Source organism: Symphalangus syndactylus, chromosome 18, assembly GCF_028878055.3.
Source record: "Symphalangus syndactylus isolate Jambi chromosome 18, NHGRI_mSymSyn1-v2.1_pri, whole genome shotgun sequence".
Classification (NCBI taxonomy): Eukaryota; Metazoa; Chordata; class Mammalia; order Primates; family Hylobatidae; genus Symphalangus; species Symphalangus syndactylus.
In genome coordinates, this window is record NC_072440.2 from 100,827,276 (window position 1) to 100,843,100 (window position 15,825).

The following is a 15,825-nucleotide window of genomic DNA, read 5'->3' on the forward strand; positions in this document are numbered from 1 at the left end:
CCATCACCTGGCCAGCTTGGCTGTCCCCTGACCCACGTCCCCACCTCACTGCCCCCCAGTTCTGACTCACGGTGTCCCGAAGCTGAACAGTCTCTGTGGTCCTCTTGAAACCTAGAATTAGCTATGTGAACATCGGTGAATATCATAATTTACTATGCAAACTTTAGGCACTGTTGTGTCCCTATATATTTGACTCGGTAATAAAAAGCAGGAATTCTTAAAATCTTAAAATAAATAAATGCAAAGGCAATCCGTCGTAGGAGAGATGGCCTTTTCGATAAATGGTGCTGGAACAACTGGGTATCTACAGGCAAAGAAATGAACCTTGACCTAAACCTTTTACAAAACCTAAACGTTTTACAAAAATTAACTCATAAAGGATCACAGACCTACACATAAAACATGAAACTATAACATTTCTGGAAAAAACAAATTTTTTATGATCTAGGCCTAAAGAGTTTTAAAATTTGACATCAAAAGTACAATCCATAAAATAAAAAGTGGATACATTGGACTTCATAAAAATTAAAATGTTTTGCTCTACCAGGAGGTCGAGGCTGCAGTGAGCCGTGTTCACGCCACTGCATTCCAGCCTGGGTGACACAGTGAGACTCTGTCTTAAAAAAAAAAAAAAAAAAAAAAAAAGTTTTGCTCTGCAAAAGACCCTGTTAAGAGGGTGAAAAGACAAACTAAAGAATGGAAGAAAATGTTTGCAAACCACATATACTACAAAGGACTAAGTACTTAAAATATATCTATTTTAAAACTTTCAACACTCAATAGTATAACAAAGCAAAAGAAGTCGATTAGAAAATGGGCAGAAGACATGAAAAGATGTTTTACTGAAGAGGATATACAGATGGCAAATAAGTCATGAAAAGATGTTCAGTGTCATTAGTCAATAGGAAAATACAAATTAAAACCACAATATGACATCACTACGCATCTATCATAACAGCTAAAATAAAAAACAGTGACACCATCAAATGCTGGCAAGGACAAAGACAAGCTGGATCCTCACACATTGCTGGTGGGAGTGTGAAATGTTACAGTCACTTTGGAAAACTCTTTTATAGTTTCTTACAAAATTAAATATACAACTAAAATAAGACCGAGCAATTGCACTCTTGGAATATTTATCCCATAGAAATTACAACATATGTTTACACAAAAACCTGTACACACATGTTTATATTAGCTTTATTCATAAGAGCCAAAAACTGGAAACAACTCAGATATCCTTCAACAAGTTCATGATTCAACAGACTGTGGTGCATCAATATCATGAAAGACAATTCAGCAATAAAAAGGAATGAACCACTGATACTTAAAACAACCTCGATGAATTTCCAGAGAATTACAATGAGTAGGAAAAAAGAAAAGCCAATCTCAAAAGGTCACATACTATATAATTCCATCTATATGATATTTTTGAATTGACAAAATTATAGAGAACAGATCACCAATTGCCAGGGGTGGGAAAGAGAATTAACCACAGCTATAAAAGGGCAGTACAGGCCAGGCGTGGTGGGTCACATCTGTAATCCCAGTGCTTTGGGAGGCGAAGGCAGGAGGATCACTTGAGGCCAGGAGTTCAAGACCAGCCTGGGCAACAAAGTGAGACCCCCATCTCTACCAAAATAATGTTTTTAATTAGCCAGGCATGAGAGTTCGAGGCTGCAGTGAGCTATAATCACACCACTGAATTTCAGCCTGGGCAACACAGCAAGATCCCATCTCAAAAAAATAAAAAATAAATAAAAGAGCAACATAAGGGGTCTTTATCAGGGTGGAACTATTCTGTATCTTGACTGTATCAATGTTGCCATAGTGTGTGATAGTTTTGCAAAATGTTATCATTGGGAGAAACTGAGTATAGGGTACATGAGACCTCTGTATTATTTCTTATGAGTGCATGTAAATCTACCATTATCTCGAAATAAAAATTTGAATTAAAATTTAATAAATACTATAGATCAGCATTTTAACAATATTCTTCTTGCTAGCAGCTTGCCATAACGCTGTGTGACCTGAGAAGCGAGCGTCCTTTCATCCAGACCTCCCCCTTGTTCCTCAGACATGTGAGTGGGGGCGGGGTGGGGAAGATAAGTCGCTGCTGCTTGCCATTGTCTCCTGTGTGAGAAATCTCTCTGGGTATTACAAACCTTTATACAATATTAATGGGGATTAGAAGGGAGCATCCAAGGGCCAGGTCAGAGCCAGTCCTTTTCACTCATGTAAATGACCTGAGACAAATATAAACCGAGAGGGTTCACATCCTAACAAGGCATTTTTGTTCCCGTCCATGGTGATCGAATCACTGAAAGAAGACCCTGTTGGTGACCCCAGCCCAAATCTGAAAGGCATTTGCATCCCTGTGAGCTGGGATCAGCGCAAAGTGGCCGGTGCCTGATCTCCACAGAGCGAGCACAGGAGGTCGAGAGTTTCTGGGAGGAAGTAAAGAGGCTGACGCATCTGCTAGACTCAAGGACAGTCCCAGCAGCACCTCCACCGCGTGCGGAGAGGGAGGAAGCACCACGGATAAGGAGAGCCAGCTTCACAGTCAGGCAGAGCCTCAAACCCCAGCCCTGCCGCTTTTTGGAGCTGTAACCTCCTTACCCTCTCCCAGTCTGGTTATCCTCACCTGGAAAACGGGGTTGCCGGTACGTCCGTCCCAAGGCTGCTGCAAAGACACAGAAGGGGAGCGCCACGCACAGACTCAACAGAGGAGCTCAGTGACGCTGAGCCCTTCCTTCCCCCACTCACCCAAGTTCCGCAACACCGAAAATCCCCTTCACTCAAAAAAAAAAAAAAAAAAAAGGCGCGGGGGGAGCTTATCCTAACCAAGATTCGAGGGACTAGTATACGCGGAGGCTAGGGGCTCGGACCCGGGCCCAAACTGTGTGTGTCCAAACTCTGTCTCTGCCATCTCCCAGGTGTGTGGCCTCAGACAAGCTACTTAACATCTGTGTGCCTCAGTTTCCCACTCTGCAAAACGAGGATAATAAAAATCCCATCTACCTCGTAAGGTTGTCATGAGGATTGAGTGAGTTACACGTGAAGTGCTTGGAACAGTGCATGACCCCAACTTATTTTTTTTTAATGCATCCTTTTAGGTAACAGTTTGGTTAGAAGAAATAAGAAAACTTCCTTGAGGCCATTTTTTTCTAAATTTTGTGGAAAAACAATTATGTTGTATGAAAAAATTACTAGGCTAAACCGAATGAAATTGCCAATATGCTGCAATTTTTCACCTACAAAAATGGCAGGTCCGTATAGTTCCACCCAGTTAGTAAATTTCTGAGCCTCAGTTTACACATCTGTAGAATGTGTATCCTAGTCCTTAATTCTGAGGCTATGGTGAAGCTTAGTGCTAATGTAAAATGTTGGCACAAAGTAGAGACTTAGTAAACGACAGCAGCTGGTGGTGTAAAGCCACCAATCTCCTTCCCAGTGAGATGCTCAACATGGCTAGGAACAATACGTCTATAGAAAGAGGCGTGGAGATAAGCAGACGATGTAACAGGCCTGATACCCCAGGAAGACCAGGAAGACCAATCAATGTCACAGGGGGCAGGGGCAAGTGGGGGAGACCCTCCTCCCAAAAGGTCACAGAATGACACAGAGCAACCACCACGGGAACAGAGCAGGAGGTGTGGACAGCCATGAAAACTGAACACCACCAGCGGTGAGCACCTCTAAGGCCAGGCCCCAAAGACAGGTCATGGTGACGATGACACTAATAATGAGTCATAACAAGTTGGGGGCTCTTTTCATGTCAGAGGCAATGGTCTGAGCACCTGATGTGTAACCCGCTGGATTTTGGCAGCCACCCCATGGGTGTTGATTATTATTGACTCCATCTTACAGATAAAGAAACAGATCTAGAGAACATTAATAGCCTGCCCAAGTGTCACTGAGCTTGGATTCGACCCCGAGTCTATAGGACTCCAGGTGACCAGCTCTTAACTACACACTCACTAGCTTAACCACTCAGATTACTCCCATTAAAAAAGGTGTAGGATTATCATCACTGAAAGACAGGGCCAAATAAGGAAACCAGAAGTCAGCAGCTGCATCAGGAATGGACTCTGGATTTCTAGACCAAAGTTCCCCTCCATCAGTCTCTTATGAGAACAACTCTAGAGCAGCATCCACAGCAATGCTTCTCAACTGTCAGCATCCATAAGATGCATCTGGATGGCACTGCCCCCCCCCCCACCCCGCCATCAGGGACTCTCACTCAGAGGGTCTGGGGGCCCAAGAATGAACATTTCTATTGATTTCCCAGGTGATGCTGCCACAGCCCATCTATAAACCACACTAGAGGATCCAGAGGGTGTCTGATAACTCCAAAATTTCATGAGTCTCTGTGGTGACAAGTCAGGGAAGACGGCTTCAGTGTTGGGGGCACCCCCGGGTCAGACTGCCGCTGCAGCCCATCTTCTCAGCCTGGCTCTGTCCAGCCTCTCTCTCACTTTGGAGTAAGACAAAAATGGGTTCCCTACCATCTGCTGGCCGTGCAACCCTGGCAAGTCCTTAGGCTTTCCTGCACCTCCGTTTCCCCATCTTTACAATGGGTACCACACTCTGGCTTACCACATAAGGAACAATGAAGGAGCCTGTGTAAGGTACCTGGACTCGGGAAAAGGTCAGCAACTGTTCATTTCTTCTTTCATCTTTTCTCCATCAGATTCACTTCTCCTAAGCCCCCAAACACACCAGCTCAAATTCTACCCTCTCTAAACCTGTCTCATGTCTGTAGCCATTTGTAAGGATAACAGCAATACCTTACATCTCTGGAGTTTACAAATTGCCCCCTGAGGTCAGAGTCTGCAGCTGATACTCATGTGCCTCTTACCATGCCTGGCACAGAGCAAACATTCAGTAAGGACTTACTGGTCAAAAGAACTGACTAAATCTGCTCTCTCAAATTTTGGGGAAAAAATGCAACCTTCAAAAACATAAGCTTACATTAATACTGGCTCAGTATAACATACTGTATAAGGAAACCAATTTTACGTAGCCTAATTCAGGGGTCCCCAGCCCCCAGGCCACAGACTGGTACTGGTCCATGGCCTGTTAGGAAGCAGGCCACACAGCAGGAGGTGAGCAGTGGGCAAGAGAAGTTTCATCTGTATTTACAGTCGAGCAAAGTTTCATCTGTATTTACAGTCGCTCCCCACTGCTGTCATTAATTACTAGCTGAGCTCCGCCTCCTGTCAGATCAGTGGCAGCATTAGATTCTCATAGGAGCTCGAACCCCATTGTGAACTGCACCTACAAGGGATCCAGGTTGCACACTCCTTATGAGAATCTAATGCCTGATGATCTGAGATGGAACAGTTTCATCCTCCCCCACACCCTGCCTGTGGAAAAATTGTCTTCCATGAAACTGGACCCTGGTGCCAAAAAGGTTGCGGGCTGCTGGGCTAATTGATATAAACAAGGTTCAAGTTCCTATGGCATACAGTACCTACCTCATTTCCCTTCATGTCGCAGTTTCCACAAGCCTATGGACAACATGAAGTGGGGACTTATTGTATAACCAAGTTGAAAATCATATAGTTCGGATGCTATTCAAGGTGTCTTCATTGATAGGTTTGTACGATCAATCATCTTGGGACAATTGCTCAAGGCCAGCAGCTGCCATCAGCCCTTCCTGGGACTTGGGCTCTGCTTCCTGACAGGATATCTCCAGCTGCTGAGCCTCAGCTCCCATTGTCTTGCTGGTTTGCATTACTCCTGTCTGTTCTGCTCCAGCTGTGACCAGCCCCCCAGCAGATAAGGAGCCATTTTCCTAGGGCACACCCTCTTTGGGTACTGCCTGGCACGACTGCCTTGGAGACTCTTGCTGGCCCCACAGGCACTAGGGGTCACCTTCTCATTGCAGTTCCCTCCCCAGGAGGCCTCCAGTGTGAGTCTCAAGGGGGCTGCCCTAGGGCACAGTCCAGATGAAAGACTGTTTTCCTCAAAACAAACTTTTACCCTTTTCTCTTCCCTTACATTGATTCTGGCAAACTTTATTCCCACTGTCCCCATCCCCATTCATGTACTCACAGGCCCCAGTGAGTGGGAACTCAGCTCAGGGGGGACCCAGGTCAGGGTGTCACAGAAACCCACCTCTCATCCCAAACTTCTCACAGCAGGGAATGACCCTCTGCCATGCGAAACCGGCTCCAGATCCCAGACTGTGATAACACAGCTGAGCTCCCAATTTATCGTCCTCCTTCTAGGGAAATTCTGTACATATGGCCAGGAGTACAGCTGACTGGGTCTTCAATGGCTAACCAAGAAACAAACCAACAAACAAGCATTTCTTGATGGAGCATACTGAGGGTTTGGAGAAGAAAGAATGAGGGACGTTTTTGTCCTAACTTAAGACTTAGCCAAATGTGGCATGGTTGCTTCTAGCAAGTGGTGGGGGCATGAGGGAAGAGCCCACTCGGGCCTGGCGTGTCCATGACGATGCTCCAGTGCTAGGTGAACAATCCCAGAGTAAAGTGCCACGTTCAATGACCATGGAAACGATGCATGGTAGCCAGGCAGGGAGTCAACCAGATGGCTGGAAGAGTGATGGGGAATCCAGGGAAGAGGACCGTGAAATCAATAGCACCAAGGGCATCTGTCCCAAGAAGTGGGAACTAGTCACCGAGTCAGGGTGCAGACACTAGAAGTCACTGAGAGAGGTTGGAACAGAGATGGCCAGGCCTCACATACATAGTGGATTAGAGCACCAAACTAATCGGTAGAAGGGTAATTAGCAGAACTGGGCACAGAGAACAAAGCATTGGAACAAGGCAGAAACTGGGCATCCAAATATGTCAATGAGCTCTTGGTGAAAAGGAGAAACTGAAGAACACTGGCTGCTGGGCCTGGAACTAGAAGGTTAAGCCACTTATGGCCTCCAGCCTCACTCCTAGGAACCAGACAGGGAGGCTGCTAATGTTTACTTGAGACCTACTACATGCCAAGAACACTTTTCATGAACAAAATATTCAATCGTACGAAAATTCTGGGAAATTATTATTGTCGTTATCAGATGATTAAATGGAGGTATAAGAAGGTGGAATAGCTCTTCCAAGTCTCAGCTAGAGACAAAACATGCTTCTAATTCTCTCTGATTTCAGTCACATCATATTACATTCTGAGCCCAAAGGTAAGAATTAAGTCATTGGCCCTACTCTCAGACTTAATTCTAAAAACCCTTAGTAAGCTTTTTAGTGATTTAGCCCATTTCTTTAGCTTTTACTCAGCCTTCTAATAAGTCATTCTTCTGATAACATCGTCAGGATTTGGACATTCTACCAAAGAAGCTGTATTAAAAGAAATAAAACAAAAATTGAACACACTAATATGCAGATATTATTTTAAGATTTCTAAATCATGAAAAAGGTAGATACAGAAATTTATACCATGCCAAGGAAATTATTAAGACAGTGCTGTACTGATCCATTTATTCGTAATGTTTAGAATATAATGTAAGTAGGGAAAATGCAAACCTATAAAAACAGTGGATCTAAACCACAGAAAATCCACACCAGAGCAAATCAGAGCCACAGTGAGAGACCTCTCCACTCACTAGAATGGGTATCGCCAAAAGACCAACAGTAACAGCTGTGCACAAGGATGTGGAGAAACTGGAACCCCCATACAGGGAACCCCCATACAGTGCTGGTAGACACGTAAAATGGTGAAGCTAATTTGGAAATCAGCTTTGCAGTTCCTCCAAAAGTTAACTTAGAGTTCCCATAGGACCCAGCAATTCCACTCCTAAAGTACATACCCAAGAGAATTAAAGACACACTTCCAAGGCCAGGTGTGATGGTTCACGCCTGTGATCCCAACACTTTGGGAGGCCAAGGTGGGCAGATCACCTGAGATCAGGAGTTCAAGACCAGCCTGCCAACATGGCAAAACCCTGTCTCTACTAAAAATACAAAAATTAGCCGGGCGTGGTGCTGCGCGCCTGTAATCCCAGCTACTCGAGAGGCTGAGACAGGAGAATCACTTGAACCTTGGAGGCAGAGGTTGCAGTGAGCTGAGATCGCACCACTGCACTCCAGCCTGGGCAACAGAGTGAGACTCTGTCTCAAAAAAGAAAAAGACAAACACATTTCCATACCAAAAATTTATGAAGATTCCTACAAGCATCATTCATAATACCCAAAAAGTGGAAATAACCCAAACATCCATCAGACTGATGAATGGATAATAAAATGTGGTCTATCCATACAATGGAATATTATTCAGCCATATAAAGAGACGAAGTTCTGATACACGCTACAACATGGGTAAACCTTGAAAACACATGCTGAGTGAAAGAAGTTCGACACAAAAGTCCACATATTACATGGTTCCATTTATATGAAATATCCACAATAGGCAAATCTGCCACAGAGGCAGAAGGCAGAGTCGTGGTTGTCAGGGACTGGGAGAAGGGGATGCGGGCAGTGACTGTAATGGGTCTGGGGCTTCTTTCTGGCGTGACGAAAATGTTCTGGAATTAGATCATGGTGACAGTTGCACAACTCTGTGAATATATTTAAAAGCACTGAATTGTATTCTCTAAAAAGGTAAATTTTGTAGCACGTAAACTGTAAAATTGTATTACAATTATATATATAACATATAATTGTAATAGAATATATAATTGTAATATAATTACAATATTATTTGTTATATATGTAGTAATATAATATATAAATATATATTATAATGTTATTGTACTACAATTATAATATATAATAATATGGTTCTGACATTCAGATACTACTCAGCCTTAACAAGCCACTTCCGAGCCTGTTCCTCACCTATAAAATCGGAACAATACCAACAACTTCGCTAAGTTGTAAAGAGAGTGGCAATTCACCCAAAATACTTTTACATGGTAGATTCTCAAGAAGTGGTGGCTATAATAGTAATAATTATTCAACTAACTCTTGAGTCTGAAAGGCAATGGAATGAAAGGTATTTAAGCCAATGAACTACTCTTATACGCATGAGCCCCTTATTTTATTCTTCTTTTTTATTGCCTCCATAGTTCTCTGCCGGAGTCTAAGATATTGCTAAGCATATAATAGAATACTGTTATTTGAGAAATATGAAACTAAATGATCTTTTATCTCAAGTTCTCCTACATTTGGGGGCAAGACTTCAAAGTAGCATTCTTTTTTTTTCTTCCCCAAGACAGAATCTTGTTCTCTCGCCCAGGTCAGAGGGCAGTGGCGTGATCTTGACTCACTGAAACCTCCGTCCCCAGGGTTTAAGCAATTCTCCTGCCTCGGCCTCCCAAGTAGCTGGGATTACAGGCACATGCCACCACGCCCGGCTATTTTTTGTGGCTAATTTTTGTATTTTTAGTAGAGACGGGGTTTTACCAGGTTGGCCAGGCTGGTCTGTGAACCTCTGACCTTGTGATCTGCCCACCTTGGCCTTCTAAAGTGCTGGGATTACAGGTGTAAGCTACCGCGCCCTGCCCAAAGTAGAATTCCTAATTGTTCTCTAATTGTTCCTACCAGTATGAGGCTTGGCATTCTATCCAGAGTTTCGTAAGTTCCCTAAAGAACAAAAGCTCATTTATTCATCAGGTATTTACTGAGTACCTCCTATGGGCCAGCCATTGTACTGAGTGCTGGGATACAAGGGTGACCAAAAGTGATCTGATGACATGTGTTGCATACTGGGAGGAGACAATATATCAGACAAATAAATATGTCACTGCAAATGTGGTGTGTCATATAAAGGGCTTCTCAATCTTTTTTTTTTTTTTTTTTAATGAAAACTGCCTACATATGCCCCAGTTCAGATAGATTTTATCTGGTAATTTCTTTCCCAAATCTTTTTTTTTTTTGAGACGGAGTTTTGCTCTTGTTGCCCAGGCTGGAGTACAATGGCGCAGGCTCGGCTCACTGCAACCTCCACGTCCCAGATTCAAGCCACTCTCCTGCCTCAGCCTCCCAAGTAGCTGGGATTACAGGTGCCCACCACTACACTCGGCTAATTTTTATATTTTTAGTAGAGACAGAGTTTCACTATGTTGGCCAGGCTGGTCTCAAACTGCTGACCTTAGATGATCCGCCCACCTCGGCCTCCCAAAGTGCTGGGATTACAGGCGTGAGCCACTGAGCCCAGCCTCTTTCCCAAATCTTTATGAATCACTTTACCTATCAGTTAGAGTTCCTGATCAACAGATCTCACCGTCCTTCCACAGCCAATATCATTCTGCACAGAGGGAAGAAGTCTAACGTTCGGTTGACTTACAGAGCTGCAAGCAAGTAAATGTGCGCTTTCCAGGAGGTTTCGTTTATGTTGTTTTTATTTTAACAGCTTACAGACTCCTCAGCCACCTTCACGGATTCGTGATTCTCAAGATTGACCACCCATCAGAGACCCCTGGAGGGGCTCGTTAAACCACAGACTGCTGGTCACCACCCCCCGAGTTTCCGAGTTGGTCTAAGGAGGGGCCAGAGAATCTGTATTTTGTACAAGTTCCCCGACAACACTGATGCTGGTCCAGGTACTAGAATTTGAGAACCACCACAGTAGACAGGCAGAGCATATGCTTCAGTAAAGTCAACGTCAAAGGAAGCTTTTAGGTTACCCAAGGCAACCTCCTCAAGGAGCAGATGAGAACCTGAGCCCCGAGAGGAGAACCACCTCTGTCGAGGTCAAAACTGAACAAGTATGGTAGGTCCGTAACTCCCAGGTCACCAGTTTTCCTGTTCCACAACCTCCCAGCCAGTCCACCTCCTTTTGTTGAGCCCCAGAAGACATTCCTTTCTCATTGGATTCTGATGTAAACTCGTGATCAAAAACACCAGGGGCATGAAATGATATCATGTCTTGGATTTACTTTAAAGTGACCCAAAAGGGTTGTAGTGTAGGGAGGAAGGAAACAAAATTGACAAAATCTTGACAATTGCAGAAGCTGAATGATGAACACAGAGGCTCACAATACTCATCTTTCTATTTTTGGACATGTTTGAAATTTTCCATAATCAAAAAGAAGTTATCGGAATCAGTTGGATCAAGATTTGTCATTGCACATTTCCGAAGGGCTTAGTCTCTCACACTACCCCTAAAATATACCCTCTCCCTCAGGAAAACAGTGTGTTTTGAACATCTACGGCTTGCCAAGCCTTGGCTGGGCACTCAAGGGATGCAGACAAAATTAAAACATAAATGTCTGTTCCTAAGAAGCCCATAATATGATGGCATAAATAAAAAGCAAGCGTTGTGCTACAGGGTTGAACAGTGGTATCAGAGACAGTTAAGAGTCAGCTAGATTATACCCACTAAGATCAAGAGGACTGAGGCAAGACTTCATCTCTTTTCATTTCATGTCCCTGAAGTTCAATATTTTTCTCACTTCCTAAGAGCAGTCAAGTTTGAGAAATGTGTACTACCATCAATCAATGACGTTTTACCAAAATAGAAAGAACAATAAAAGTACGAATGATAGGCAAAGCTCAAGCATCCACTAGAGAAATACTGAAATTACAATTTATCAACACAATAGACTATAAAATTGTTACTTAAAATAATGTCAAAGAAATATTGATATTGAAATAAGCAATGTCCATAATATATTACATTAAAATGAGATATAAAATTATATCATATAATATAATCTTAACTAACTTTTAGAAGCATATAGAATTTCATTTTTATAACAGGAAAAAATAGACCAAAGTGTTCAGAGTAATTATATCTAAATCATAGATTTCTGTGGTTGTTTTTTTGTTTGTTTGTTTGCTTTCCAGAGATGGAGTTTCGCTCTTGTTGCCCAGGCTGGAGTGCAATGGCGTGATCTCAGCTCACTGCAACCTCCACTTCCCGGGTTCAAGCGATTCTCCTGCCTCAGCCTCCCAAGTAGCTGGAATTACAGGCACACACCACCACGCCTGGCTAATTTTTGTATTTTCAGTAGAGACGGGGTTTTACCACATTAGCCAGGCTAGTCTCGAACTCCTGACCTCAGGTGATCCACCCGCCTCAGCCTCCCAAAGTGCTGGGATTATAGGCGTTGGGATTATAGGCATCAGCTACCACGCCTGGCTGTTTTTTGTGTTTTGTTTTTTTTTAACTCCTCTGTATTTTCTTAAATTTTATGTCACAAACATATATTACTTCTATGAGAGCCTTCCCCTGCCTTTTTAGTGCAATTAGCTTTAAAGTACTACAATTAGGCTGGGCGAGGTGGCCTCTAATCCCAGTGCTCTAGGAGACTGAGACAGGAGGATTACTTGAGGTCAGGAATTTAAGACCAGCCTGGGCAACATAGTGAGACCTCATCTCTACAAAAATTACAATTAAAACTAAATTTTTTTTAAAAAGTACTACAATGTATGTGTATGTCCAGAAACTGAACCAATAGATTCCAAGACTCTCCATTAAGGCAGTGTAAGAGCCGAGAGGGTTAACTGCCTGGAGTCATTATGAAGGAATTACAGGTCACTCAGGAATAGCTAGCCCACTCTGGACGCTCTGGAATAGCTAGCCCAGAGTTCTATGAACTGCCCAAAGTCAGCCCTAATGATTAGTTGCCCCTTCAAAAGCCCTAACTGCTTCCTTTCCAAGTCTGGAACAGAGAATGCTAGAAGGGGAAAGGTGAGATTATTGAAAGCAAGTTCCTGTCACCAGCCCATCCCACAGCCTTTCCTTTAAATGTCCTGGTCACTCTCAATCCTGATTATGGTGCCCGGGCATGGGTAGCATGCAGGGGGCTTGTCCTCTCTCTTTATGTTACACTTATCTTCTTCCCATCCTGATTTTCTAACCATTCATTAGCTCTACTGTGAAATAGCCTCAGAACACCGTGGAACCTCTAAATAATTCAAATTTTGAATCCCCAAAGTGAACACAGTTTTCTTTAAAAGGGGGTTTCTAACGTCAAGTAAACATATAGAATGAACATCTATAATGCCACAGGTATTCAATAAATTGCTTACTAAATGAAAGAAACAGTGATCAACTTCGTACCAAGCATAGAAACTTTTTAGACAGGCTGTTTGAGATCAAAACCTCTCCTATTGAAAGTGACAAGGGAGAAACACAGATGTTTCAAATGTAGCTTCCCAATGAGTGCAGTGGCTCTCACCTGTAATCCCAGCACTTTGGGAGGCTGAGGTGGGTGGATCACTTGAAGCCAGGAGTACAAGACCAGCCTGGCCAAGATGGTGAAACCTTATCTCTACTAAAAATACAAAAATTAGCTGGGCATGGAGGTGCACACCTGGGATCCCAGCTACTCAGGAGGCTGAGGCACAAGAATCACTTGAACCCAGGAGGCAGAGGTTGGCAGTGAGCTGAGATTGTGCCACTGTACTCCAACCTGGGTAAAAGAGCAAGACTCTGTCTCAAAAAAATATATATATATATATATTTATATAAAATAAAAAATAAATAAATGTTGCTTCTAATTACCTACCCAGCAAAAGATTTCAGGTATTGGTTCAATTGGCTATCTTCATGAATCAGAATCATTTTAAACCACCAATAAACCATTTAAACCATCTGCAATAACAAGAAAAGCCAAGACAGAATTTAGTTTCAGCCTGAGCTTTTTTCACCCCCTGCTCCATGCAGTGAAGTGCAGTGACACCATCATAACTCACTGCAGCCTCGAACTCCTGGGCTCAAGAGACCCTCCCAGCTTAGGCTCCAAGTGTTAGGACTACAGGCATGTGCCACCACACCCCGCTAATTTTTTCTTTTTCTTTTTTCTTTTTCTTTTTTTTTAGAGAGATGAGAGTCTCGCTATGTTGCCCAGGCTGGTCTCGAACTCTTGGCCTCAAGCAGTCCTCTGGCCTTAGCCTCCCAAGTAGCTGGGATCACAGGTGTGAGCCGTGCCTGCCTCCTGAGTTTACTTCTTACTCAAGAAAGAATGCTTGTCCAAGAAAGAACAGCAGAACGCCTCGTGAACTGCAGTTGGCAACTGGAAATGCCACAGATAACACTGCAAACTTTAAATGAAGCAGATTTTGGCACGAAAAAAGACCTGTAGGAAGATCTCCTCACCTGTGTTCCGTTTAATTGTTTCACATTTTAAATTTGGTTTTTCTTTCCTAGAAACAAACTTTTCTGAGAAAGCACTCAGAAACAGTGGTCTGGAAACGATGGATTGCTTATGAACAATTCTGCAAATCTGCCCAGAGATTTAAGAAATCCTAAGAGGATCGAGAAGTGGAATTCTAATTGGCCTTTAAAACTCCCAGTAACAAAATGCTACGAAGCAGGCGGCATGACCACAATATTTATAGAAGATGGAGCTCAGAATCCCCATGTCTAACTCCCAGGTTAAATGCAGAAATTAAAGTGCTCTCACTGGGAATAAAAGAGTGTTTATTCAAGCTAAATTTACACATTTATTGTTTTAAAGGGATAATAAAAAGTCTTTCAAGCCCTGAAGTAACACTTAACTCTCTAATAAAAGTTTATTAAAGAAAAGCTTTAGTATACAAAGTAAGTAGTTCTCTTTTGCAGGTCCTCAAGACCAGGAATCAAAAGAGAGTTGACAGCAAAATGGCCCGGAGTCCCTCTGCATGAATGGCGGCTCTCCCAGTCTCCAGCTGCCGGCGCCTTGGTGGCCGGGCCACACACACACACACACACACACACACATACACACACACCTTCTTGTACTTCGGGGAAGCAGCCTTTGTTCCCAGGACCCAAACTGGGATGCAGTTAGGAAGTCCCCACCTCCCCTGAACCACCCTCTTCAAGTGCAGGGGCCCCTAAACCGCCGTCCCAGAGCCACTCAGGAAAGATACCCCAAAATTTTCTCCCGGGTCCCAAGTGCTGGGGACATGTGGCTGCCACTCTGGGCTCCAGACAGTCTCCCTAAACACAGAGGCAGATACACACACACACACACACACACACCCTTGCAATACGATTATCACCGTCACTGTTCACAGCTCCCACCTACCGAGGGCTCACCATGTGCCAAGCGCCAGGAGCCTCGCGTGCCCTCTCTCACACATACACACGCGCACACCGATACACGCGTACACATGCACGCACGCACACGCGCACTCATACACGCACACTCATACATGCACAGGCACGCCCATACACGCACGCACACCCCTACACACACGCGCGCGCGCCCACCTATACACGCGCACACACGCACGCACAAGCGCACGGCAGCGGCAGCACCCAGGTCCCTACACGCTGCCAGGGCCGATCCTGGACACCTCCCACCTCCTTCCCGGGACCAGGGCCAGGAAGTGCCCGCGTCCGGCGGGGCGCACCTTCCCTGCCGGGCGCCGAATGCCCGCCCCGCACAGCCCCGCGCCCCTGCCCCGTCCGCGGCCGCCCGGAGGGACCGCTCCTACCTTGGGCCCTTTGTCCTCCGGCCGCCGCGGCCCGGCTCCCGAGCGCCCGCCGCCGACGGAGGCCAGCCCAGCCTCCAGGCTGCGCTCGCGGCCGCAGCGCCAGGCCCCGCACCAGGACCTGGCCCCGGCCCCGGCGACGGCGCGGGGCGCTCGGCAAAGCCCGGATCTCCGGAGCCGCGGCCAGCGCGGAGGACTCGACCCCTGACACAGGCCGCCCCCTGCGGTCCACTTCTCCGTGTCTTCGGGGCGGCCGCGGAGGAGGGCCGGGCGGTGGGCTTGGCCACCCCAGGACCTCCGCCGGGGAAGGGTCGGGGGAGGGCGCGGGGGCGGAACCCCCAGCGGCGGCCGGCGATGGGTGGAGGTGACAGGGACAGAGGGGAGGCCCCCGCGCCCTCCCACCCGGGTTCGTGCCCCGGGCCTGGAACCCCAGTCTTACCCTGTCCCGCCCGCCCTCCTTCCCAACAAAGACGCGCTCCCC

At 45.2% G+C, this 15,825-nt stretch overlaps 1 protein-coding gene across 5 annotated transcripts in view; it reads right to left on the minus strand.

The window, feature by feature from the left end:
• The window catches only part of GREB1 (growth regulating estrogen receptor binding 1), a 160,370-nt gene extending 144,940 nt beyond the window's left edge, over window positions 1-15,430 (minus strand). For 4 of the 5 annotated variants that reach the window (XM_063622836.1, XM_063622835.1, XM_063622834.1 and 1 more), the window contains exon 1: window positions 2,645-2,753. The gene's annotated coding sequence lies outside the window, so the exon portion shown is untranslated. Of the gene's footprint in view, window positions 1-2,644; window positions 2,754-15,347 lie in introns of those variants that run through there. The other variant, XM_063622833.1, reaches the window with a different exon arrangement.
• Window positions 15,431-15,825: the final 395 nt, after the last annotated feature.